The following is a 27,625-nucleotide window of genomic DNA, read 5'->3' as shown; positions in this document are numbered from 1 at the left end:
GAAGCCAAAATTGCAATCTGGTTAGAAGTGGTGGAGAGAATAAAAGCTAGCATATGAATGGTTAGGAATGAATGATAATGGATGGATTATCCAAGTGGGGGTATGTAGGGTATTAGATAGCAAGTATTAGGTGTATATCTCGTATACTACATTTATTTAAATGGTGATTTCATTGGATGTTTACTGTTAATGCTTGTATGTCTAATTTTATATTTTTTATATTTTATGTTTAAAAAATTATAAAAAAATTAAATACAAAAAGAAATGCTTCCTGTGAATTCTGCCACCTGAGAATTTACTTTAAACCTTATCTTGAGTTCCAAAATGGAAGTTAACCCTAATTATTTAAGAACAAGTATAATTTAACCCAAATTATACTACACTAGGTTTGTAGGTTAAGTATTTAATGAGACATGTAATGTCCATTTCACCAATGTCATCTGCTTTCAAGCAGGAATTGCAAACATGAAATGAGTATTATAAGCTGATACATCTAGTGATCTATGCACAAAAGCACAACATTTTTTCCAGCAAATCTCTTAGTTACAATAAGACTGTATATGAGCAGATAAAGTGTGTGCATGTTACGTATTTAAAGATGGCTAATGCCTATTATTAGGCAACTCGGGCAGAGAACATTGCACTACAAGCCTTGTTTGGAAACACAAGTCATCTGGACTCAAGAAAATTTTAACATGAAATGCGTATTATAAGCTGATAAATTTAGTGATCTATGGACAAAAGCGATAATTTTTTCCAGCAAATCTATTAGTTACAACAAGATTGTATGATAAGCAGGTGAAGTGTGTGCAAGTTAAGTATTTAAAAATCACTATAATGCCTATTACTAGGCAACTCTGCAACAGAGAAGAATGCACCAACAGACAAAAGAGTATGCATTGGTCTGTTCATTTAACCATAATCAAAAAGATCTGATCAGAGAAAATTGTCCTTTTGTGTTCTAGTGAATACCTTTTTGATACGTCAGCAGAATCTTCGGGTCTTTACACAGCGGTACAAACACAGACAACAGTGGGCTGGAGGAACATTAAAGTTCAAAATGTTCCGGGTCATTTCAGTTGAAACGGGGGAGCAGAGCCCCCCCCAAAGTGTATGCCCCTGGAAAAGGGGAGGTCTACCCTAGTATGTTAGTTAGCCGATTAGTCAAGATAACTACCAGACTACTGGGGTTGTTAAGCTTTGCATAAAAGAGCTAATGCTAACTGTTTCATGTAAGTGAATGTAAAAATGATAAAACGATTAGTGTAAATGCAGTTGTCGCCGATAGAGGGCACATGTTTATTTTGATATTTCATTTTTTTTCATGTGACGGATCACTCCCTGTGTCCCCTCTGACTTGCCGTAGTTTGATCAGATCAGGCAGAACGCGTCAAGACGTGTAGGAGAAGACAGCGCAGCAGATTTGTGCACAAAGACTAAAGACTAAAGATTTGAAGATAAACCCCCTCCCATTGAGCTGCAAGCAGGCCAAAGTGGTTAGTAGAGTTTATTCACACATTTTTGTTTTGTTTTTGTAATTCTATTGACTGAATGTGTGAATATTGATTGTCGTTATTTTCTGCATTGTAGTTCTACGGTGGTGATGAACGTGTTGCTACAGTCACATGATGCTAGCTAGCTTCGCTAGCCTCATTCAAGAACTTGCAACAATAAACCAAGCCATCTGTAATTAAAGAACTCGGAGTCCTCGCATCTATGGGCGGCACAGTAGAACACTTCACCGTGAAGTTGAAGACTCCAAGTGAGGAATGAATCGTGTTGGCTATGAGGACGTCGGGTAGAGGATTGTCTGCAGTCGAATATGTATCGTCCTGTCTGGTGAACTTTTGTGCTGGGAAGGATTTGCAGCAGTGTGCACACGGCTAAACAAGCGAGCTCGTTGAAGAAGACGGCTCGAGATTGGCGCGGGTACAGGACTGCCACTGAACTTTTCCACGTATCTGTAAGATTTCACGACATCCATCTTAAAGAAGCAGCAGACTTTTCCCTACATTGGACTCCATAGGCAAATGCCATTCACCAAGTTGACTGACTACACGTCTCAGGTATTGACTTTTCATATCCAAGTATTGTTGTAGGCTACAATTGCATTGCAAGTGAGCACATTCTTGAGACTGTATATAAGGTTGTTTACAGTTTAATATTTTTGGCCATTTAAGAATTGCTTGATGTTCATTCATGAAGTCTAGCTTTATAAGGTTAATTTAGAAAAGGCCAATCCTAAAGGGTATATTCAAACTTGATACTTGCATTTCATAATAGCCTACTAGGCTATACATTTTCATTTTGTTTTTGAATTTCATATTAGCCTACACATTGTATCAGTTATATCCCAGTAGGCTACTATAATATAAACGTAGGCCTATAGTTTATTTTATTTTTCGTAATTTGTATTTCATAATGATAGACATATTTTATTTAACACAAATTGAAGAAAGGTGTAGATTTGAATTACCTACAATTTTCAACTAAATTAAGCATTTTATTTCTGAATACTTAAGACATTTGTTGACACATTTCATGATTAGGCTTACACATTTCATAGACTGAATTCATATTAGACTACCCCTCTATTTACAGTTCATATTTCTTATTTCATAGATATGGTTCATAAATATTTAATGAATACATAATTGATTTATTTTCCACACAGTGACAAGTCATATTTACACACTGAAGAAAAGGTAGATTTTATTTGCAACTTTATTACTACATTATTACTACACAGTAAACATGTCACAAAAGGGTGAAATAGAGCAAACTGAAACACAGGTTGAGGCAGACAAACTAGACGATAGTGAGCCAGTCGTATCTACCACAACCGCAACTGAAGCACAGGTTGAGACAGACAAGCTAGACGCTTCCAGCGAGCCAGTCGTATTTACCACATCAGACTTGCCTCCTCTGGCTAAGGCAGATTCTACACAGCCTAGGAAAAGTGAATGCACTCGGACACGTTCTGAAAAGGGACAGGCTCTTGTAGACGATAAGGTGAAGGATCTAAAAGTGAACTTCAAAAGGGCATATGAGAGGTGGAAGCACAACATAAATGGACTGAAAAAGTCCATCAAGTATAAGGACGACTCTGACCTAATGGAGATCATGGCCAGAATAAATTCAGCCCAAGTTGAGATTGATGGTATTTATCTAAAAATAAGAGACACTTTACATCCCGATCATCCAGACTCAGAAACCCGTAGAAGGAATGATACATGCCAATCGCTCACCAGGACTGCTAAGAGAACGCCAAGAAAATAGCTCTATTCATCACGGAAAGTGCTGCTAGAAAAACAAAGCTAGAAGAGAAAAAGAGAGTGGAACGGTTAGAGGAACTCAAGAAGCTCAACGCAGCTAAGGCAAGGCTAAAGGTTTACACTGAAAGCGTTCATAATGACGATGAAGAAGATCATCTGTGGTTACCTCTTCTACACTATCCTTCAGCACATTCGCTAGCTCTCCCCCCACAAGAAGAACTGCATCCTCATGCGCCTCCAGTGTATCAACCCAACCCCAATCCGGCAAGTCAAGCCCAAGTCCCACAGCCCTACCAGGCCATAGTTACTAATAACTCAACCTCACCTGCACCTATCTTTACCCCAGTATCTGTGCCACAAACAGCCACATCTCACAACATTTCTAATGATCTTGTGAGAACCTTAGCCGAAGCCATAACAGCGAATCGCATTCCAATCCCAGAGCCTGCGGTCTACATGGGAGATCCGCTAAAGTATAATGATTGGAAGCTTTCGTTCTCCACTCTAATTTATAGGAAGAATCTGCCGGTTCCAGAAAAGCTGTTTTTCCTACGCAAGTACGTCTGCGGTGCTGTCAAGAAGGCTATTGAAGGGCATTTCCTGGTCGGAACAGAATCCGCTTACCTTGCCGCCTGGAATGTGCTGGAAGACAGATTTAGCGATCCCTTCCTAATCGGTCAAGCATATAGGGACAAGATCCACGCATGGCGCAAAATCGGCCCCAAGGATAATCAAGATCTGCGTGAATTTGCAGACTTTCTCAGCAGCATTGAATCAGCTATGCCTTATGTACAAGGACTACAAGTTCTCAATGACTGCATCGAGAACCAAAAGATAGCGGCAAAACTACCTGACTGGTGCAGCTCACGGCACAGTCGTAACAATCCAGGACGAAACCAAGTCGTTCCCTGACTTCAAGGTCTTCGTGTCATTTCTCAGAAAAGAGGCTCGTATTGCCTGTCACCCTATCACTTCATGGCAAGCTATGAACCCCAAAGAAGAGAAAACAAAGCCAAGCAAGCAAGACAATTCTAAGGAATATCGAAAACGCAACATTGGTGCCAAAACCTTCACTACAAGCTCGAGTGAAAAGACAGACAACAAGTGTCTGTTCTGCAAGAAAGCAAACCACACTCTCCATAAGTGTTACAAGTTCATCGAAAAACCTATGGAATATGCCTCCATTGCCCAGGAGGAAGTGACCCACTGGGCTGCCCGGCCTGAGAGCAAGTTAGTCATGTAGGCCACTTGGGCTCCCCTTGAAGTGAAACGACTGGGTTGATGACGAAAAACCAACTCACATTGCATGATGAATGTGGCACAATCCTCGAAGTTACCGTCGAACAGCCGTGGTTCGGAGAGACAGGGCTCCCGAGGTGCGGGATCGGGAGGCGCGGGGCCTGCCAGGGCTGCGGGTGATGCTCCGGCCAAGGCTCCTGAAGGAAGTGGGGGTACAAGCAAGGTGTTAACGGTGTCACTCAGCGTGTGTAAGTGGAGGAGAATACTTGACTGCTGGCTAGCCAGAGCGCCCAGGGACCCCTGAATAGGCAGGACCTGCTCTCGGAGTTCCTGTACTGCAGCCGCAGCCTTGTCTAGCTGTTGGCTGTGTTCCTTGGTTAACTCAATCTGGCCTGCTAATGCTGTTCTGACTCTCTCTGTGTCGGCTGGGGTCGTCATGGTTGGATCGTAATGTTATGGTTTGAAACCGACCCCAAACGCAAACGGCACAGAGAGAGTTGTTTCAGAGTTAGCCAAAATCAAGGACGTGTTTATTTACTGAGTAACAAGAATGAATTAGGTGGTGAACAGAGCAAACTGGGAAACAGGCATGTGAGGAATGTTTGCTGCTCTGCAGCTTCTCCCAGAAGGTGATGTTGTGGAATTTGTCCGTGACGTCTGAGCCACTCTGCAGATCCTCCCAGCATATACTCCGGATGGAGGCGGAGAGGGAGAGAGAGAATCCGAGTTAGCTCAGCGCACAATTGAAACTGACAGGTGACTGGTGAGGTGAATTGTCCAAACAAATAATCCAAGTGACAGATCTTCGGTGTGAAACACACAGTGAGCAGTGTCCAGAGTGAAAACAATTAGGTAATCCAAACGTGTAATTCCAACAGACAAAAAGGTGAGAACAGTATGAACAAAAACAGGATCTCTTCAGTGCTTTACAAACACACAAAAAACGATAGATCCAAAAGACTGTTTACAAAAACTCACCAGAGCGCAACGCGTAAAGCGGGCAGATCAAACGAGGCGGCCGCTTCGTAACGGGGAAGCGGGTTCTCCAAACGGAATATTTCTCGAGAGTCCTGGGAAGCAACAGAACAGGGAAAGCAGCGACGGGAAGGAACAGGCAAATGCAAGGAATGTTTCAAAACGATCCAACATCAATATTAGGGAGATCAGGGTATTTAAAGCCACGGGGCGCTTAATGACAAGCTGTGACAGCTGCGGGATGAAATTGATCATTGCTCCAGAAGCGTGTGGTTGGGAGAGCACTAATCAAACGGCATCTTACAGGAAAGAAGCGTGAGGCGCGGAATGCAATTAATTTAACAAAATACCTTAAAGGAACAGAGCGAGTGGGTGGGCAGCGGACAAAACCTCACAGTAAATAGTAAATGGTGCATTTATATAGCGCTTTTATCCAAAGCGCTTGTAGTATAATTCCCAGCTCAAACTGTAAAACTACTGTAAATGGGTAGAAAGATATGGTTGAAGTCTGCATTTCCCAAGACAGGTCAACGAGCTACTGGGAGATTTGAAACTGGTATGATCGATACACCACACTTGGTCTAGTCTCATATTAGTCTGAACAACATTCAATACTAGGGGGGGTCTGTCTGTTAAAAGTGAGGCCCTGGGGGAGAAATGGATTAGCATTCCCGTTTTAGATAGCCTCTGTTCCCCCTGGGGGGAACAGGTGAATACAATAGGTTGTGAGTGACTGGCAGGCCGACTTACCAGTTCAAAGGCCGGTGCTATTGACACAGCCGACGGAGGCACAATAGAATAGAAGGTAACACCCAGACCTTGCGATCTCCCTAGAAACCGGTTTGGGCCACAGGCGGTGACCAAGTAAGACAATATAGATTCCCATAAACAGAAGAATATATATGCTAATGAAAACCATTAGACTATTCCTACTGTTGTAAAAATTGTGCCAGTAAAAAACAGTCAAAGTGTAACAGTTGAAGACATTTAGTTCCACAAAGAGTGCATAGTGCTTATCTCCCTGAGTGAATTTACATACAAGTGTTACAAGCAGCTGGAACAATGGACCTTTAGGTCACAATGCGCCTGTTAGATGCTGCAGGCATCCTGTGAGCACGCCGTAGAGACGAAATGTCTAAGGAGGAGTTAAGGTTTACTACTCCAGTGATTAAAGTATGTTTATATTCTTAAAGAAGCTCCAAATTAAACTGCAAATATTACTGTTATGTTGTGCTAAGAATCTTGGACGTAATGATATGAAATATGCTGTGTTTATGACCAAAGAAATCACCAAAGTTTGCCATAAAACTCTTTCTGAACCAATTTGGAGAATACCCATAATACTGAAAATTAGCTGCTTATAAGGGATATTAACTTAAGCTAAAAGGAATGATTAAAATGCAACAGGATTGTCTTAAAACCAAAGAGAAGATCCTATACTCAACAATAGGTTAACATAGGTATTTAAGACACTAGGAAATTCGACAAAAGAACTAACCTGTTTAGGTAATTAAAGTTAAGAAATAATCCTTGGGTTTTAAGTTAGTAAAATCAAATATTACACCTTTAAACGCTAAGACTCTAGAACAATATTCTTGTTCTTAAACATTAAGGACGTCCTCTTAAAGGTAATCAAAAACGGCCCTGATATGTTTCAGCCAATCAGGATGAAGAGGTATTCCCCTCTGACATAATAATCTAGCATATCCCAAGGGGAGGAGTCAAAGCATTAAAACTAGCATGTTCGGTAGAGAGAAGAACACACACGCTTTTTTGAACCCACCACCGGAAGAGGACGGCGAAGCTGCTTGAGCTGAGAACGAGAACAGAATCTCTTTTTTCCTTAGGAAGAAGCCACCGCCATCGAGGAACGACTGAAGACCATTCTTTTTAATTGTGTTCGATTAGTCTGATAATTGGTGACAAACGGCATAGGGTTTGCATCCATCAAATATCATTGCACAATTCATTTTCCATTGAACCAGATCCTTGTTATTTCACTTTTTGACTCTGAAATAAAAGCGGATCTGAACATTAGATCAATTCTCTTCTCTTCATTTGGTGCTTCCACTCTCGGGTCGTTCTACAAGACCGTGTTGGTCTTTATAAGTAATAGGGGTTTAACAGACGGACAGGTTCTCCACAGCGGTTCTCCACAAAAAGGTCCTGGAGAGAAAGAAGACAGGAACAGCGACGGGGAAAAGCAGGTATATGCAGTTGTATTCCAGAACGACCCAACATCGATAGCAAGGAGGTCTGTGTATATAAAGCCTTCAGGGGCGCTAATTACAAACTGTGACAGCTGCGGGATGAGATTGATACTTGCTCCAAAAGCGTGTGGCGGGGAATGCACCAATCAACACGGCACCTTAAAGGAACGGAGCGCGTGGCGGGGAATGCATCAATCAACATAGTACCTTAAAGGAACGGAGCGTGTGGCGGGGAGCGGACCAAACCTCACAGTACCCCCCCCTCCACGGGAGCCACCCGGCGACCAGCCCGACACGGCTCACCCGGATGGGCACGATGGAAGTCGGTGATCAGGCCGGGATCCACGATGAGCTGGAGACCCAGCTCCGTTCTGAGAGCATCATCTGGTTTTTAGAGGCAGAACCATCGAACCCCTATTACTATAATTGGTGCCGATGACCCTTCCCTGAAGCGCTTTAAGAATTTTTTTTCTCTCGGCTAAACGAGCAATTGGCTCGTGGAAATTCGGCGCTTGGGAGATCGGGATCATCACGACAGCGTCCTGAAATCTGCGTAAAGGTGAGTGGATACGGGGCCGTGATGGATGAAAATGTGGAGCGTTCAGTTCGAACTAAGGGGTTGTGGGGAAGCCCTGCGATGACCTCATAAGAATCTCGCCGAGACGAAGGAATTCGTCTGGGAGGAGAGGATGATTGGGGTAACAGGAATGCGTGACGTTCAACAGGTCATATTGGCATGGTTCAATTTAAAAGCGGGGACGTCTAGGACGCCACTCGAAAATTGATGGAACCGGGCTGTTGACGAATGGCTCTTGATCGTGGCCAAATTCGTCTTGCGTTTGGGGAGCACGGTAGAATACACACTGGATTACAGACGGGCCATGTTTTTTTTCAGGGGTGTATGGTATGATGAGTTATTTTTTTCGTGGTCTGTACAGTGGGTAGATTATGAGAGTGTGCGATTGCTGGGTAACGCCGGGCCTCCGCTTACTGGCGTGTCTCAAACGGCAGGGAGCGGAGGTATAGAACGTCGGCAACGACACGAATGGGATTTTCAGGCTCTGCTCCACAACTGTACAGGTCACGGAATCAGATGGATATGTAAAGAAGGCGCCGATATGATGGTGTTCGTTACGGGTCGCGGGATATTAACGTAGTAGGTGAAATGAGCGTACGAGGGGGCCCTTCCGAAGCTGAACACGTAAAGCTTTTGAAAATATCACCCAGTTTAGCCGGATATTAGGGGATTTTCTCTGGGGGTATCAGCTGGTCTAGCCATAATCGATCCGTTGTTAAGGGTTGATTAGGGGGATGCGGGATTTGCCTGTTAACCATGAGAAGGTTAATTTCAGAAGGCGAGGACCGGCGGAGGTCCCGATGGAACGTGTTTAGCTTGGGCGTTTTATTTCAATACGTTACGCCGCGACGATCGGGTACAATAAGCTCTTAGCAACGAATTGTTTAATTATACTGTTTACTATGTAAGTGTTCATTGCGTGTATTGTAATACGGACGCTCTTATCGCGATAAAAATTAGCGCAGGGAAACTATTGAAAAAAGTAACAATGTGTGGTAATGCTAAAGCTAAAGCTAGGATAACACTGAGGCTAACGCCCGAGCTATCGACTAGCTAAAGGTCAAGCTAGTCTTTCGAAAACGGAAGACAACAAAGATTTTGAACCGGAAGTCGTTCTAAGCAAAGACAGGAGTTCAAACTAGCGAGTGCTGACCCGGAAGTTATTCGAGTATGAAATGTTTTTATATTTTTTAATCTGTAAAAATAGCACTTACGTTGAATTAAAGTCCAGTTAATGGGTGACGTCATTGTAACGCTGCCGTCGTGGTCTGCTATAGGTGCTCGGTGAACGGAATAAAACTGCCGTTTACGCTCGGAGCGTATGCTAAGCTGGGCTGGCTAAGAAGCTAAGCTAAGCTGCAAGCTAACGAGCGGTGCTGGGAGCTAACATAGGCTACTGCGACTACTGTTATTAGATGGCGGACGCTATGGCATGGCTAACGGTGGCTAAGGCTACCTAGCTACATGCTACATGCTACATGCTGCTGGGACTGTTCAATGCTAATATTGTGAATGGGGGATGTTGTTGTGTGACTGGAATATCAATGGAATTAATGCGTCGTGTGAATTGCAGTGTAAGTGTGTACTTTCAATGTTGCTTGGCAATGTAGTTATGGTTAGGCTAATTGATGGCCCGTACAGAGGGCCCGCGCATGGGTACTATGTTGTGTGTGGAATGTGTGTGAGAGCGGAAGGCCGTGATCAGTAAAAATGGTATGTGGTTAAAAGTGCACTAGGGGGCGGTAGAGCCATGTCTTAGGCTCCCGTCCTGGTTTAGATTACATTCTTTACGTGTGGGGTCATTTGTTAAGGGGTCTAGCCTCTTATAATACAATAACTATATTGCATTGATAGTAATTTCAGCCAATAAGGTAATATATAGACATAGTATCTCTCTCTCCCTTCCTCTCTCCTTTTCCCCCTCCTTCCTGCCTCTCCCTCCCTCCCCCCTCCCTTCTCCCTCTCTCCCCCCTCCTCCCTCCCTTCCTCCCCCTCCTTCCTTCCTCTCCTCCTTCCCTCCCTTCTCCCCTACTCTCTCTCTCTCTTCTCTCCCCTCCTTCCCCTCTCTCCTTCCTTCTCTCTCTCTCCCCTCTCCTCCCTCCCTCCCTCCCCTCCCTCCCTCCCTCCTTCCTCCTCTCTCTCCCCCTCTCTCTGTCTCTCTCTCTCTCCCCCTCCTTCCCTCTCCCTCCCTTCCTCTCTCTCTCTCTCTCTCTCTCTCTCTCTCTCTCTCTCTCTCTCTCTCTCTCTCTCTCTCTCTCTCTCTCTCTCTCTCTCTCTCTCTCTCTCTCTCTCTCTCTCTCCACCTTGTCAAGTTGGGATCTAAGGTGGCTTGCTATTTGGTATTCAGTTAAAGGGTTATGTTTTCAATTTAATGTTAGTGGAGGAAGCTTTAGGCTTGGAACTGTGTCAATTCTGCACAGTTATGGCCGGTTTTGGATGCTGGTGATGTTGATTCAGGGAATGGGGCAGACAGGGTTAGGTTGATGAGTATTGCGTGTGGAGTGGTTAGAGCAATATGGTGGGTGGATTTGGGAGCGTACAGGTGTGTATTGGGAAGTGGGATGAGGTACAGTAGTACGCGCTCTCTCTTTCTCTCCCTCTCCTTCTCTTTCCCTCTCTCCCTCTCTCTTCCCATTATAAGCTTCACCAGTAGAAGTGTGCATCACATAGTTGTGATGGGAACTCAACAGCGCTTAGAAGCCACATCGTAGGGCTGAACGGCAGGATTACTTTAGTGTTGGTTTAGTTAACACCCACAGAATGGTAATGGCGGGGAGGACAGATGCAATGACAGTGGTAATGGCCAGCGTCAGGGCGATGATGTCGTGGCAGCGGCGGTGGGGCCGTACTCTCTGGCTCTCTCCAGGTCTCCGGCCACCTTCCGGTCCCTTGACTTAACGGAGAAGTGAAGCGCTGCTAACCCGAGGCGACACAGGTTCAGGTAGACAAAGCTGCATGTGGACCATATGTTGTGGTCCCTGGGTGGCGGCCGGTCGTGTTGAACCAGTGGTGCTACGCTTTGGTCGGCATGGCGCTCGTACTTCTTCCTTTGCATTTGGACGAACTCTGGCTGGTGTGACAGAGGCTCCATGTCAGTGTCTTTTGTGTTGCGTTCACGGTGGTGTGGCTGTAAGTCAAAGTGTGCTTTGGGTTTATGTTTGGGACTCTCTGCACAGATGGACCTGCGTATGAGAGGTCGCGCTGCTCGGCTGCACCTGCGGTTGCGATGTTGATAGGAATACAGGAGGATGTGGCGGGGGGCCGAGCAGGGGTGGGCGTCCCGTAGTTGCCGGCATATCAGGAGTACGCCCCGGCTACCTTTCTGTGATCGGCGTGGTGGACATTCTGGGTTAGGGGATGGTAAGGCCGGGTTGTGCGGGGGTATGACATAGGGGACGTGCCTGGGGCTGTATGCATTGGTGGTTCAGTGGTAGGATTCTCGCCTGCCATGGTTGTGTGTATGTTTATGCAGTTTTTCCATAGTGGGTTGATTCTGGTTTGGGCGGCCATGGTGTGTATTTTTATTTTTTTTCATTTGAATGGGGTACCGGCTCCCAACTCCCCCACTGGGATATCAGGGGGTCGAGGGGTGCGATTGGGAACGGGTTTAGGCTTTATGTCATATTATATGTGGGGCTTGCGGTAGAGATGTTTGTTGTTGATGTAAATCTGAGTTGCTGTGTGGACGCTGGCCGGTTTAGGGGCGGCAGTGGATGGAAGTTGTGTGAATTTTGAATATCCTTGTGGGGAGCCCGGGGATTCTCTTTCAGGTTGCAAACTGGGAGGGGATGCCTTGGGCTGCGTATGGCAGACCGGTGGGATATCATTGGTCTGCAGGGATTTCAATGGGGGTAGTGTCTGCGCCTGTGATTTATAAGACAGGTAGTGGGACGCTACATCAAGAGCGAGGTTTCAGTGATATGAGTCACTGAACATTTATTTTGTTCCTCGTGAGGAGATGGCGGTTGGAATTAACACCTGAAATTAGGTGTTAAAAGGGGGGTATGTGTATTAATTATGAGTAAATTATGTGAATACTGTTATGTAAAATGTGATGTAAGATAGGAATACATATTAGGCTTTCTCAGATAGAAATAAATACAGCAACACATAGAAGCTAATGTTAGAATTACATCTACACATAGGCATTAAACTGTCAATAGGATTTAGAATATTTTATGAGAAAAGTATGACAAATTCATTAAGGTTAAGAAGACATTGTAATCAACTAAATTACCATATCCAGCACAAATGTTTAGAAATGATAGGCTGTGGAAATAATTCTCATTGTTCAAAGGAAAGGACCATCAACGTACCAGAAACAGACGGGAGAGGTTGATGCAAAATTGTGTTCCTCAGAGTCGTGTGAGAGGATACACGACAAAATGATTGGAAGATCCAGTTTTCCAGATTGGACAAAGGACAAAGCGCAGCTAAGGCTGTGTCGTTATGATTCAAATAAATTGCACTGACTCTCTCTAAAGTGATATTAGTATAGAGATGCCCGACATTTCCATGCTTAAAGATAATGATGGATTGTGAAGGGAAATACCACTGCTAATTAAGTGTATGTTTTTTTCTTTCTTTCTCCACAGTTGCTCGGGGGCAGACAGAGGCAGTTCTGACGATTCCAACTCCAACTGGGGAAAAATTTACTGTTAAAGTCTGGGTATAAGTATAATAAGCGTCTTATCAATTCCTGTCTGCACTGGAAAGAATTGACAGTATGAGTGAAGTTTAACTCAAGTTTGTAAAAATAGTTTAAAACACAGAGAAACTTGTTTTTCCAAACGGTAATAATACGAGTGCGTGAGAGTGAATGTGTCAAAGTGTAATATAGAGCAAATTCACCAACTTTGATAGAAGCAAATAGAAGTAAATAGAATAACAAAAACGAGAGTAAACAATTAGTCTATTTCAATAACCCGGAGTATAAAAAATAGAAGCAATATAGAAATGGCCAACAATAGTCAGGCCAATAGTGGGGAAATGCCAATAACCTCTGCAGACACTTCACTGACCGCATTGAGCAGTGACATTAACCTGATTGATTTGAATATGACTGATTCCCCTCATGTGACGAGCGGGTCAGAAGGACTTGGAATGTTAAACTTGCCTCCAACACAGGGGGGTCCGGCGCAAGAACAGCAACACAATCCGAGGGGACCACCCTGGCAGTCACGGGGACAAGGTGGAAACAGAAGAGGCGGAGCGAATAGATCCAGACCTCAGCCAGGGTCAATAGAGTGCTGGCCGTGCGGAAATTCCGGACATATGTCTAGGGACTGTGACCAGGAATATCAACCCCGAGGAGAAGGGTATCGTCCTCAAGCCAGAGGAAGTGGTCCTCGATGGAATAACAGACGAAGAGGCGGCTACGGGCAAAACCAGGGTCGGTATCAAGAACAGTGTCCACAGCCCACAAGCTCCCCCTGTCCAGAACCCCCCCAGCACCAGAGCGAGAATGAGAGGCGGGGCCCAGAGACGGGAAGTCAGACCGCCAGCGCCGAGATGGAGGAAGGGGGGCAGACCTACAAGCAAAGGAGAGCGTTTATAGAAGCGTTCGAATGACATGAGGCGGTTCATCGAGACCTGATGAAGACACAGCGGGCGATTGGTCAAGCCGCACATGAGACGCAGAGACTGGAGCAAGAACTGGCTAAAAAGAATGTACTGCTGAGTGGTACAGTTTGTGATATCATGCTTCGGGCGTCAGAACTAGGCCGCCGTGATCAAGGAATGCCCTGTGCTCCGTTGCCCGGACAGGGAACTGGGCCGCAACAGGGTAAACAGAACCACAGGAGGGGTGAGTTTCCAGGCCCCTCCCCACACCAGGCTCAAAGGACAGCGGCTGAGAGGAACAGGTATGTGTCTTTCTTTCCCATGCAGCAGGACATGCCAGGAGAAGACCAAAGAGGTGTGAATCTAGATTGCTGGATTTGTGGTGAATTTGGTCACATGGCCAGATCCTGTGGCAAAGGGGGGCGGGCCCAAAGATGGACTGTCGGAGGAAAGAGCCATGGAGGTAATGGCAGAGAGCAAGGACAGACTCTGGGGCCGACGAACCCAGGGCCATCCGATTACAGGCGGGGGGCCCACAGGGCCCCACAATCGAGGGAACCAGGACAGGTTTGCTGGGCATGTGGACTGATAGGTCATTATCAAAGGTCATGTCTGCAGAGGCCATCGGCTGAATAGAAAAATATAGATAGGTATTAAAAATAAAAATAAATTGAATAAAAAATGCTACTGACTAGAATAAAAAAAATAGAAATGAAGATATATAGATAGGTTAGAGGATTAGATTATGTGTGCAAGTTACTAAAATGGATGTGTGACAAACGTAGGCAAGTGAAATATGGTGTAACTGACATCTGCATGGCTAATCGTACTAACAGCAAAATGGTAGTTAAGAACATTTAATATTAGACAGTGGAATGATGTGGTACCACTTCAGTTAGTGACCAGTAGTAATTATACATGCTTGATCAATAAGTGGATTGGTCAAAGGGTGGACTGCGGACTTAAAAAGAACATGAACAATGAACTGAGTATTTTATTTCTTCTTTTAATTTTTTTCTTTCTCTTTCTTAGTGTATACAGGGGTGGTTATGCCCCTAGAGGATAGGTTGATTTTGTTTCTAGGAGTGAGTTGAAAAAGCGACACTCCTTGTTTTCATTTGTTGTTTTGGCATGTTTTTCTTTGTTTTTGTTTCTTTCCTCTATCTTTTCTTAGGACCGGACGGGCTGGGAGTGATCTCTCACCGGTCAGGGTAGGAGGATGGTGGCGACACAGCAGGACTGGTAGTATATGTCTATATAGTGGACTGAGAACAAAGTGGATGGACTAGAGCTGGTTCATGATTTTGTTTTCCGCCCATTAAGAATCCAGATTTAGGATCTGGGAGGTTGTGTCGCAGTTTTGAGTGTTGGAAAAACATAATTCTCTGTACATAGATAAGCTCATTAGATTTTGGTCGCCATTGGCCAGATAGCTTTTGTGTAGGGTGTGGACATGTGCAATTGATAATTGGCTTATGGGGGACTCTGTGATGGCTTGTTAAAGGCTGGCAGAGTGTGTGGAAGAGTGTTTAAAGGCGACTGTGGTTTGTTGCCGTGCGTGTAGGATCTGTTAGTTTGAGGATGGGTCTGGTCAGAGCTGGCTGTCCGAGCCGAGGGAACTGTCTGGAAACAGAGGTATGATTGTGAAAATGATATTCCACACTCAAAGGGTGGTGGGGTGTACTGTGTTGAACTTAAGACATTGGTCTAGTAATAGAGTATAGCACAAAGTAATGAGAGCCATGTGAATTTTTTTTGAATATTAACGATAAGGAGCCATGAAATATATAGATAACTAATTTGGAGGAAAGTGTATTGTCAATACAGAACAGTAAAGATGTATCTGAGCGAAAATGTGATATTCCAATCAAATTGTCTGTTGTACATAACAAATCCAAATAGCGATAACAGGACAGAGGGAAAATTATTTTCCTCCTGTGGAGACTGGAGCAGTACCAAGACTGCCCACAACCGGAAGGAGCAGTGATTAGCACAAGTTCAGAAGGATGTCCTCGACCACAAAGAGTTATCAAGAAACCTCAGGAGGTTTGATGAGGGATAACTGGCAGGATGAAAGCTAATGCTAATTGAGATCTCAGCGATCCATGGAGGGAGCAGAATTGTATATATTTTTTGATTTTTACGCTCCCTCTTTTCTTAGAAATGTTTAATCTTTTTGTGCGGTGCAATAACCCTTTTCTTTCAGAGTCAGACACACAAATAGACATGTTTGGTTAAATACATAATAAGTATAGTAAAATAAACAGAAAAGCTGATAAATGGGACGATGTTCTCTTTGTATAGAGAAACGGACCTAGACTGGATGTCAACTTTTAATAACTGATAAATGTGTGTGAAAGTGAATAACAAGGGTGATGAATGGATCTGGTACTGTACAGAAATGAACTGTTTTTTAGAAATTCTTTAAGGTTTTTGTTTTTTTAGGTAGTTTTGCTAAAGGTTAGAAAGTTATGGTATCTGTACGGTGTACGACCAGTTTGATTGAGAAGTTAATAACAGGTATATGGGGATATATAAATCCCCAACCGGGGAATCTGTAGTATAATTCCCAGCTCAAACTGTAAAACTACTGTAAAAAATGGGTAGGAAGATATGGTTGAAGTCTGCATTTCCCAAGACAGGTCAACAAGCTACTGGGAGATTTGAAACTGGTATGATCGATACACCACACTTGGTCTCATATTAGTCTGAACAACATTCAATACTAGGGGGGGTCTGTCTGTTAAAAGTGAGGCCCTGGGGGAGAAATGGATTAGCATTCCCCGTTTTAGATAGCCTCTATTCCCCCTGGGGGGAACAGGTGAAAACAATAGGTTGTGAGTGTGTTATGGTTTGTAACCGACCTCAAACGCAACGACACAGATAGGAAGTTCAGAGTTAAAGCTAGGGCGTATTTATTTACAGAGTCACAAGATGGATGAGGTACAGTAATCAAACAAACGGGGATCTGGCATGTGACGATGTAGCGGCTCTGCAGATACTCCCAGTAGATAGTGGTGAGGATTTGGCATGTGACGTTGTAGCGGCTCTGCAGATACTCCCAGCTTTCACTCACGGTGGAAAACGGAGAGAGAGAGAAATCAGAAACAGCCCAACGAACACACAGAGGCAGAGAGGTGACTGAGTCCAGTATTAATCCCAAGTGACTTGATCTTCGGTGTACCACACACAAGTTAGCTGAGTCCAGTGAAAAACAACACGTATTCTTCAGTGTTATTCTAACACACAAATTAGCTGAGTCCAGTGCGAAACAAAACGGAATTCTTCAGTGTTATCCTAACACACAAATTAGCTGAGTCCAGTACAAAACAAAAACGGTATTTCTTCAGTGTTCACCAAACACACAAAAAACTGATAATCCAAAAGGACTGTTTCCAAAAACTCACCAGAGCGCAACGCGTAAAGCGGGCAGATTACGAGGCGCAGCTCCAAACGGGGAACCAGGTTCTCCACAGCGGTTCTCTACAAAAAGGTCCTGGAGAGAAAGAAGACAGGAACAGCGACGGGGAAAAGCAGGTATATGCAGTTGTATTCCAGAACGACCCAACATCGATAGCAAGGAGGTCTGTGTATATAAAGCCTTCAGGGGCGCTAATTATAAACTGTGACAGCTGCGGGATGAGATTGATACTTGCTCCAAAAGCGTGTGGCGGGGAATGCACCAATCACCACGGCACCTTAAAGGAACGGAGCGCGTGGCGGGGAATGCATCAATCAACATAGTACCTTAAAGGAATGGAGCGTGTGGCGGGGAGCGGACCAAACCTCACAGAGTGACTGGCAGGCCGACTTACCAGTTCAAAGGCCGGTGCTATTGACACAGCCGACGGAGGCACAATAGAATAGAAGGTAACACCCAGACCTTGCGATCTCCCTAGAAACCGGTTTGGGCCACAGGCGGTGACCAAGTAAGACAATATAGATTCCCATAAACAGAAGAATATATATGCTAATGAAAACCATTAGACTATTCTCCACTGTTATAAAAATTGTGCCAGTAAAAAACAGTCAAAGTGTAACAGTTGAAGACATTTAGTTCCACAAAGAGTGCATAGTGCTTATCTCCCTGAGTGAATTTACATACAAGTGTTACAAGCAGCTGGAACAATGGACCTTTAGGTCACAATGCGCCTGTTAGATGCTGCAGGCATCCTGTGAGCACGCCGTAGAGACGAAATGTCTAAGGAGGAGTTAAGGTTTACTACTCCAGTAATTAAAGTATGTTTATATTCTTAAAGAAGCTCCAAATTAAACTGCAAATATTACTGTTATGTTGTGCTAAGAATCTTGGACGTAATGATATGAAATATGCTGTGTTTATGACCAAAGAAATCACCAAAGTTTGCCATAAAACTCTTTCTGAACCAATCTGGAGAATACCCATAATACTGAAAATTAGCTGCTTATAAGGGATATTAACTTAAGCTAAAAGGAATGATTAAAATGCAACAGGATTGTCTTAAAACCAAAGAGAAGATCCTATACTCAACAATAGGTTAACATAGGTATTTAAGACACTAGGAAATTCGACAAAAGAACTAACCTGTTTAGGTAATTAAAGTTAAGAAATAATCCTTGGGTTTTAAGTTAGTCAAATCAAATATTACACCTTTAAACGCTAAGACTCTAGAACAATATTCTTGTTCTTAATCATTAAGGACGTCCTCTTAAAGGTAATCAAAAACAGCCCTGATATGTTTCAGCCAATCAGGATGAAGAGGTATTCCCCTCTGACGTAATAATCTAGCATATCCCAAGGGGAGGAGTCAAAGCATTAAAACTAGCATGTTCGGTAGAGAGAAGAACACACACGCTTTTTTGAACCCACCACCGGAAGAGGACGGCGAAGCTGCTTGAGCTGAGAACGAGAACAGAATCTCTTTGTTCCTTAGGAAGAAGCCACCGCCATCGAGGAACGACTGAAGACCATTCTTTTTAATTGTGTTCGATTAGTCTGATAATTGGTGACAAACGGCATAGGGTTTGCATCCATCAAATATCATTGCACAATTCATTTTCCATTGAACCAGATCCTTGTTATTTCACTTTTTGACTCTGAAATAAAAGCGGATCTGAACATTAGATCAATTCTCTTCTCTTCATTTGGTGCTTCCACTCTCGGGTCGTTCTACAAGACCGTGTTGGTCTTTATAAGTAATAGGGGTTTAACAGACGGACAAAACACAACGCAGGGTATTATATACATCTGGTTTTTAGAGGCAGAACCATCGAACCCCTATTACTATACGCTTTACAATTTGTTCCTCACATTTTACCCATTCACTCACACATTCACACACCGAAGGCGGAGGCAACCATGCAAGGTGCCAACCTGCTCATGGACAAGGACCTGGCTCAAGGTCTTGCTCAAGGACACTTCAACACGCTGCCCGGGAGGAGCGGGAATCAAACTGGGAACCTACGGATTACCAGGTGACTGCTCTACCTCCCATTGCAGAAGATACAGACCTTTATAAACAGCTGTCTGAAACGCATCTTTGGGATCCGGTGGCCAAACAAAATCAAGAATGAGGAACTATGGCTGAAAGGAAGACAGGAACCAGTGGAGAAGCAGATCCTGAGACGAAAGTGGGGATGGATAGGCCACACGTTGAGGAAACCGGCTACCTATACTACACGACAGGCCCTGACTTGGAATCCCCAGGGGAAGCGGAAGAGAGGGCGGCCTAAGAACACCTGGAGGCGGGACACTGAGGCGGAGCTCAAGAGACAAGGAACTAGCTGGGGGGAGGCAGAAAGGACAGCCCAAAGCCGTGTTGGATGGAGAAAAGTCGTAGATGGCCTATGCTCCATTGGGAGCGATGGGCCTAGTAAGTAAGTAAGCTCTACCTCCCAAGCCACTGTCGCCCCTTAAAATATTTATTTCTTCTTGCTCCCTTAAAGGGGTATTCCGCTATTCAGATATGAACATCACCGAAATGTTTCATATTGTGTCTTAAGAAATTTATATTTTATTGTTTTACAGAGAATATGACAACTTTGCATTTCACTTTTGCATTCAAATTTATTTATTTTGTATCCACTTTTTCTCCTCTTTTTTCAAATTTTCTCCCATCCCAATTCCTCTGTGCCAATTCTCCCCTCCCCTGTCTTGAACGTTGCTCGCATATGCCCCCCACTGGCCGGTTGTAGGGAGGATAGAAGCCTTGCATCACGTGTCCCCTCCGATACACGAGGAGGCAGCCTGTCACATCTTTCACCTGCCAGTGCGGACTCTCATTGGCGAGGTGTAACGTGTGGGAGGCTCACACTACCCCGCCATTTTTCCTGTCTCTGCTGTGCAGGCGTCCCCAACCGACCTGTAGGAGTCGCTGTCCACAACGTCCAGATTACCACCCATCGACTTCCACCCGCTAACTCTGCCAATTGAGTTAGTATGACGGCTGGCCCAAGCCGGAGGCAACGCCGACAGCCGGAGTTGAACCCGGTGTCTCTTGCGTTGGTGACGAGCGCAATGTCCGCTGCGCCACCCAGTCGCCATGCATTCAAACTTTTCTTGTGAAGTTTAGTTAAGTGTCATGAGCCCATTTGTGTTTGAGATGCTTATCTTTATGGCTTTCGCAAGAATGAGGAGATTAACCCCACAACGAGCAGACATCTTACAGTTGATCTGAGCATCATTAGTCCACATTAATAACCCATGCAAGTGAAAATGGATTTTTTTGTATCATCTTAATTACATGACATCACAGCTCTCAATCTGAAGATGGCTCTCTTTGGAGATGAGACGGTCTCTGTGACTTCTAGCCTAGGTAGTCGTTTTGGTGTGTATATCTGGGTGAATGTTTGGTGATGGTGGAAAAACACATTCACACACACAAATACATGCACGCTTGCACACACACACACAGGCAGGCATGCACATACACATGCACGCACACATGCACATGCACACACAAGCATGCAAGCACATGCACACACAGACACACACACAGAGAGAGAGAGAGAGAGAGAGAGAGAGAGAGAGAGAGAGAGAGAGAGAGAGAGAGAGAGAGAGAGAGAGAGAGAGAGAGAGAGAGAGAGAGAGAGAGAGAGAGAGAGAGAGAGAGAGAGAGAGAGAGAGAGAGGAGAGAGAGAGAGAGAGAGAGAGAGAGAGAGAGAAAGAGCGAGAGAGCCTTGCCAGGCACCTAAACTAAAAAGGCTGCCCATTAGAGAGATGGATTGACAGAAGAGCAGAATAAATCTTTGTGGCAGTGAGTCAGAAATATAAATAGAGCAGCTAACATAGATTTGTCTCTAGTGTTGATGAAGTTACCTCTGGGGCCGGAGCTCTACCTTTTTAGTAATGAGGACAACCACAAACACTTTGCTCTCCTAATGAGGAATGATAGGTCTGGAGGTTCCATACAAAAGTGCTATTGAATTACAGCTCACTTAAAAGCATTTATAGGGCCCCAACTACAAAAGCAGCAATGCTGGTTCCTGCTAAATATATGTGGAGTGTGATGCACAAGAGAAAGATTGAGCCCCACCTGGTGGCTTTTTGATATACAGTATGCTATAGGAGGAAACTGTATCCGTATCAGTCAAACTTAGTTTTATAAATCACAGTGTATATTTGACTCTACAAGAGTACATTTAACATCAGCTTGACATGTATTTGGGACAGAAGTTTCAGAATGTGGTCTTATACAGTCAAACACTGTGATATTTGCAGAGAACTGCACACAGTCATACCATTTTAGAACACAGCATGAAAGCTTTGTGGGATATACTTTTGACTTTATATTGGCAGACACATACATCATGCATTATCTATCACCAATATAAAAAGGGCTTATAAGAAGGTTATTTTTAACATTCTATATTTGGAAATATATATTAATATTACCCTCTTAAGCAGATATAAGTCATTTAATGTATCTACCCTTTTAATATCAAATCCGTTGGCTCTCAGAGTCGACTATATCTTTATAAGTGTCTTTAATCAAAACTTCCCCTCCATGAGGATAAAAAATACTTAAAAGCTCCATTAACGGCTAAATCATTTTTAATTAGATCAATAAACGACGGTAAAATCGGGTAGGCAGGGGAGGAATGGAATGGTCTATTACCCGTTTTATCATCAAAGTGTGTGCTAATTATGGTAGCAGCACCCAGTCAGAGCACCCCACCAGAGACTGATAACAGAGGACTGCCCAGGACAGAGATTGCACACACACACACACACACACACACACACACACACACACACACACACACACACACACACACACACACACACACACACACACACACACACACACACACACACACACACACACACACACTGCACAACTCCCACTACACCGTCTCATTGGACAGGTTGAAATGCTGATATTCCTGCAAATCTCTTAAAAACATGTGATCAAACAACACTGGGTGAATTACCGCTAACTACACATAATATGTACACCTGTTTAAAACACCTGTAACACGTGGAGTGGACGTCACATATTTTGACACGTCTTTTTTTTTTAAGTGTACGAAAATATGTGTTGTGTTTTTTTTATTTTTGAACCTGCATTTGGGAGCCGGCATCCCCATTAGAGCTCTATTGCTAATCAATGTGAGGCATTATAGGTTGTATAAATCACATTCTGACACCTGCTATATGGGTCGTTAACAGGGAACTCACCAGGGAGAGGTAGCTAGAACAAACAGCAGTACTCAGTCACACACACACACACACACACACACACACACGCACACACACACACACGCACACGCGCACATGCACATGCACACACACACACACACACACACACACACACACACACACACACACACACACACACACACACACACACACACACACACACACACACACACACACACACACACACACACACACACACACACCAGTAATGTCTGGATCTGAGGCTGAAACGCAGTGATACCCACCACGGTATAAGCCTACTAGGGATAACAGGGGACTTAGAACAAAAGAGACAGTTTGATCAACTGAAATGTTGGGTACTACAGTAATTAGGTCATGCGTTGAATCACCATAGGCTTTCCTCATTTGCTTCGACAAATATTGGTTTATATCTGCAAAGATATAACGCCACCATCCTGACGCTTTCTAATAACACTGTGTGATCTAGGCTCAAATGATAGGTAATTAACAAACATCCATAGACCACCGGAGATGTGTTTTCTTTTTTCAAATATTGTGAAGGCGAAAAAGGAGAGGGGTTCCTGTGAATTTATTTTTTAATTGAGGATGTAGTTATTCTGCCTGAAAAGGCGTGTTGGAAAGTGCACACGCAGGCATTTGTAACCTGAGTGTGGTACAGAGGGGGACCATCTGAAGACTCACAGGCCCTTTGATGTCTTCTGAATACGGGCATAATGCATGTGTAATTAATAAGCCATTTGCATATGATGAACTAGGGCACTTAGTCAATGTTCTCGGGATACAAATACCTGTGGAAAACAATAACAACGGAGAACATTAAAAAAGGGAGTCTACGCAAAAAAAAGAGACAAATCTATGGCTCGCTTCGGATTAGAAATACATTAGCAGCTAATTATGTCCTAATTGCCAATATTTTAGCAGGTGTTTGTACTTAACCAGTGGTAATGCCCTCCTGAAACAAGCTCATCAGGGGTATTCTCAGGTGGTTCCCTTCTCTAGTCCTCTGTGAATAGGATGGAAATGAGATGGACTGCTACGGTCAAAACAGTTTGATGATAACTAACCATGGCAAATGTAATAATAACATGGATGATGATAACAACAACAACAACAACAACAACAACAACAACAACAACAACAACAACAACAACGGTAATAATATCAACAACAACAACAACAACAACAACAACAGCAACAACAACAACAACAACAACAACAACAACAACAACAACAACAACAACAACAACAACAACAACAACAACAACAATACTACAACTACTAATTTAGATGATGATGATGATATAATAATAATAATAATAATAATAATAATAATAATAATAATAATAATAATAATAATAATAATAATAATAATAATAATAATAGGGAGTGCTGATGACAGATTGACAATATGTTCACAATAGCTCCTCACACCTATCACCATGAGTCATCATTCTGGCTGCAGATATTGGAGCTGTTCACTGTAGTTCATCCATACCAATACGATTCTTACAGTTCAAATGAGGGGTGTTAACACATTGATTGAGAAGTTTTTTCTCAAATATTTTCAAAGCAATCAGGCAGTCTCTGGGAGGTTGAATATTGCCCACCTAATCAAACAACAAAAACCAGAGCTTGATTAAATATTGAGCTTTAGGAGTTTAGGAAATCTTTTGTCATCAGCCTGTTGGCATTTGGCAGCAAGGGAGCGTCAAACTCTCATAAGTCTCTGGAGTTGGCCCTCTCTGGGAAAAGCGATGAGCCAGCAGAATCCGTCCCAGACCGCACATAGAGTGAAGGAAATGTACCACGGCCTACATCGTTAGAGAAGCCTTCTCACTTCCTACTTTCACCTCATACTTACTAGTTCAAACAGTGTATTGAGGAGGGCTAGACACTAGATAGTGGTGTAAAGTAACAAATACCTGTGGTAACAAAGTATTTGTTACAAAGTATTTGTTACAGTACTTACGTCGTTTTCAGGAGTATCTATAGTTTACTTGAGTTTTTATATTTATTACAACTTTCACTTTTACTTTACTTTCAACTTTTTACTTTTACTACACTCAATTCATATGATGAATTGAAAAATGTATGATGAATTGAAAATGGGGGACCCTGATGTAAACAAGACGAAAGTCTTTCTCTGGTCTGCATCCCCTTAACCCATTCTCTGCCGGGCATTGTACCCATCATTGTACCCTCTCTGCCAGCGCTATAAGTCTATGGAGATGTTCACCTTCTTTGCAGGGCTATAACTTTTTAAATTGTATTGCTAAATTGACATTACTATGGCCCATTCAACATCAATTATCTATCGTTCAGGATGTAGGAACGTTTTACTTTTTCATTCACACATTCATATTAAAATACCATCTAGAGTATAAATATGTTTTTATCGCTTTCTGCAGTATTTCATAGAACGTGAGATATAGGCATAAATGCATATATTAGATGATCAAATGCAGTTTGATACCGATCAACGTTATATTAAAAATTTCAACTGTACATGGTCCTAAACGTCATGACTGGTCATCTGCGGGTGAACGGAGGGGGGGGGGGGGGTCGTTTATAATTCAATGACCGACGTTAAATGATTCATGTAGTATGGGTGATATATTGATCAGAGCAGTTTGTATCGAAAATGGTAAAGAAAAACGCTGAAACTCACCCCAGTCTCCTCTTAGCGTTGGGCGATGAGAGTGGAGCAAAAAGATCGCTATTATGGGATGTTGATCGATGCGATCCATTTCCGGTTTGTATATTACTAATACACGTCCAAATCATGTTGATTATTGAGTTATGGCAAAGATTCATATCGACGGTGTCTGTATTGAGCCCCGGGACGATAAGCGAGTGGCCGGACGAAAATAGGGGACGGACCGAGCACTTCCGGGCACTTCCGGTTTGGCAACTCGTCGATCGGCCACGAGGTGGCGGTATTGAAGCGTTGCAGAGTTGTGATGGCCCAGACAGCATCACCCAAGACTCCGTGGGTGAAATATGAATACCATGATGAAAATATGAAATAATGATCTCAAAAACGCCTTACGGAGTTATTGGCAGACAACGCATGGCGGAGAAACCCGCCTTAACACGAGATTGGCGAAGAATGTGTTAACACATTGGGTGCCAATCACGTGTTAATACGTTTCTGGGCCCCAACCGTTGAGTGCCAAAAACGTGTTCATACGTTTTTGGATCGTTTGATCTTTTTACTTTGATCCCCACTCTACACAGTTGCCCAGAGCGATCTGCATCATTTAGGCACGTCCCGACAATTTTGAACTGCATTCTGATCGACCATCACCAGGTGGCAGTATCGTCCTGTGTCTGAACTGCATGGGGCTCTGGTCTGATAGCCAGATCACTTTCAGTTTCTCCTCGCGAGTAGCCACAACTTCCCCCGGGACAGGAATTCACAGTCCTCACCTCTGGATTGCGTTGCATGAGCGTATTTGACCATCGAAACGTGTATAATAATAATAATAATATCTTAAATTTATATAGCGCCTTTCAGGAGACCCAAGGCGCTTAACAGCTAAGGGAGGGACCCAGGGAACAAAGTAACAACAAAATATTAATCAAAAGGAAAGAAAAGAAAGAAAAAGGGGAAATCTGGCAGTCATTTACAAATTTGGTGAAAAGGTGGGTTTTGAGTTGGGATTTGAAAGAGTGCAGGGATGTAGCAATACGGATGTATAGACATATACACTACACTGGTAATCGCGATGGCGATGCGATCACTTGGAATTATATATATATATCATATACCTTTGATATGGGAGTATTCAGGGTTTCAGGGGATCAGCCAGAACGGTTTGGGCTTATTGCACATAACGTGTTTTATCTTGCGATCTATGAAAAAAGACTGTATTATCTTGGAAATGCGTGATGTTTAGCGTGTAATAAACTACAAACTACAGCGTGTGGAAACAAACTATTATTCCCATGCTGGACTACAAGTAATGTTTGTCGAAATGGGCCACATCGTGTCTCTACAGCTATAATACAGAACACAAACACAGCTTGGCAAACATAGTGCAGCGACCAAGGAAACGACTAGAAGGCTGGCATTCTAAGGGTAACTTTAACCAAACAGCGTGGCAGTCAAAGTGTTAACAATTGTGTGTATTGAGCTGTACTTTATTGTACCCATTCTGCAATCTGTTAATAAAATGTTCAATCAATCAATCAATCAATCAATCAATCAATCAATCAATCAATCAATCAATCAATCAATCACTATATTCAAAGTGGAATGAAATGGTACTTTTACTCCACTACATTAAAAAGGTAAAGAAATGGTACTTTTACTCGACAGTGGGGTGACATTGGCTCAGGAGGTAGAGCAGTCATCTGGTAATCCGGAGGTTCCCGGTTTGATTCCTGCTCCTCCCGGGCAGCGTGTCGAAGTGTCCTTGAGCAAGACCCTACCTGCTCCCGATGAGTTGCCTCCGCCGTCGGTGTGTGAATGTGTGAGTGAATGGGTAAAATATGAGGAACAAATTGTAAAGTGCTTTGGATAAAAGCGCTATATAAAAGCACAATTTTTATTTTATTTACTCCACTACATTAAAAAGGGAATGAAATGGTACTTTTACTCCACTACATGCGCTGCTTTGAATGCATTATCTTTTCTCATCTACTATCTTTGGGTATATCTCCCACAAGACCAAACAGATGGCATTAGTAGTAAATGTCATGAAAACTTCAAATATTATATCTAAAATTGCTTTCATTACCAAATTGAGTAATAATCTTTAGGGAGGAGTCCTCAGTTTACATGGTCCTAATGCTAGGCTACTAAGATTCAGCCTGTACATCAGACATATATCTGAGTACTTTAGCTTTTCTCCTAGTCATGCCTACTGTACTTTTGGTGGAAAATATTGATGCCATTCCTATAGATCCCTGTTGTATACTGTATACAAATTGTTGACAGAAAGCTTACATACGTAGTTTGAAATGTTTGTTTTGTTAGTACATCAGTTATTTCCAACACTGGCCACCATTGACTGTTTGAGCTATTTTGCTAAGTTACATTTGATCTTCAGGCATGCAAGAGGAGAAGGGACTTAAGGGAGGGAGGGAGAAATACATTTAGGCCCAATCCCAATTCCCTTCC

This window comes from Notolepis coatsorum (assembly GCF_963971535.1).
Source record: "Notolepis coatsorum genome assembly, chromosome: 13".
Classification (NCBI taxonomy): Eukaryota; Metazoa; Chordata; class Actinopteri; order Aulopiformes; family Paralepididae; genus Notolepis; species Notolepis coatsorum.
The sequence above is the reverse complement of the archived record's forward strand: the minus strand, read 5'-3'. Positions refer to the sequence as shown.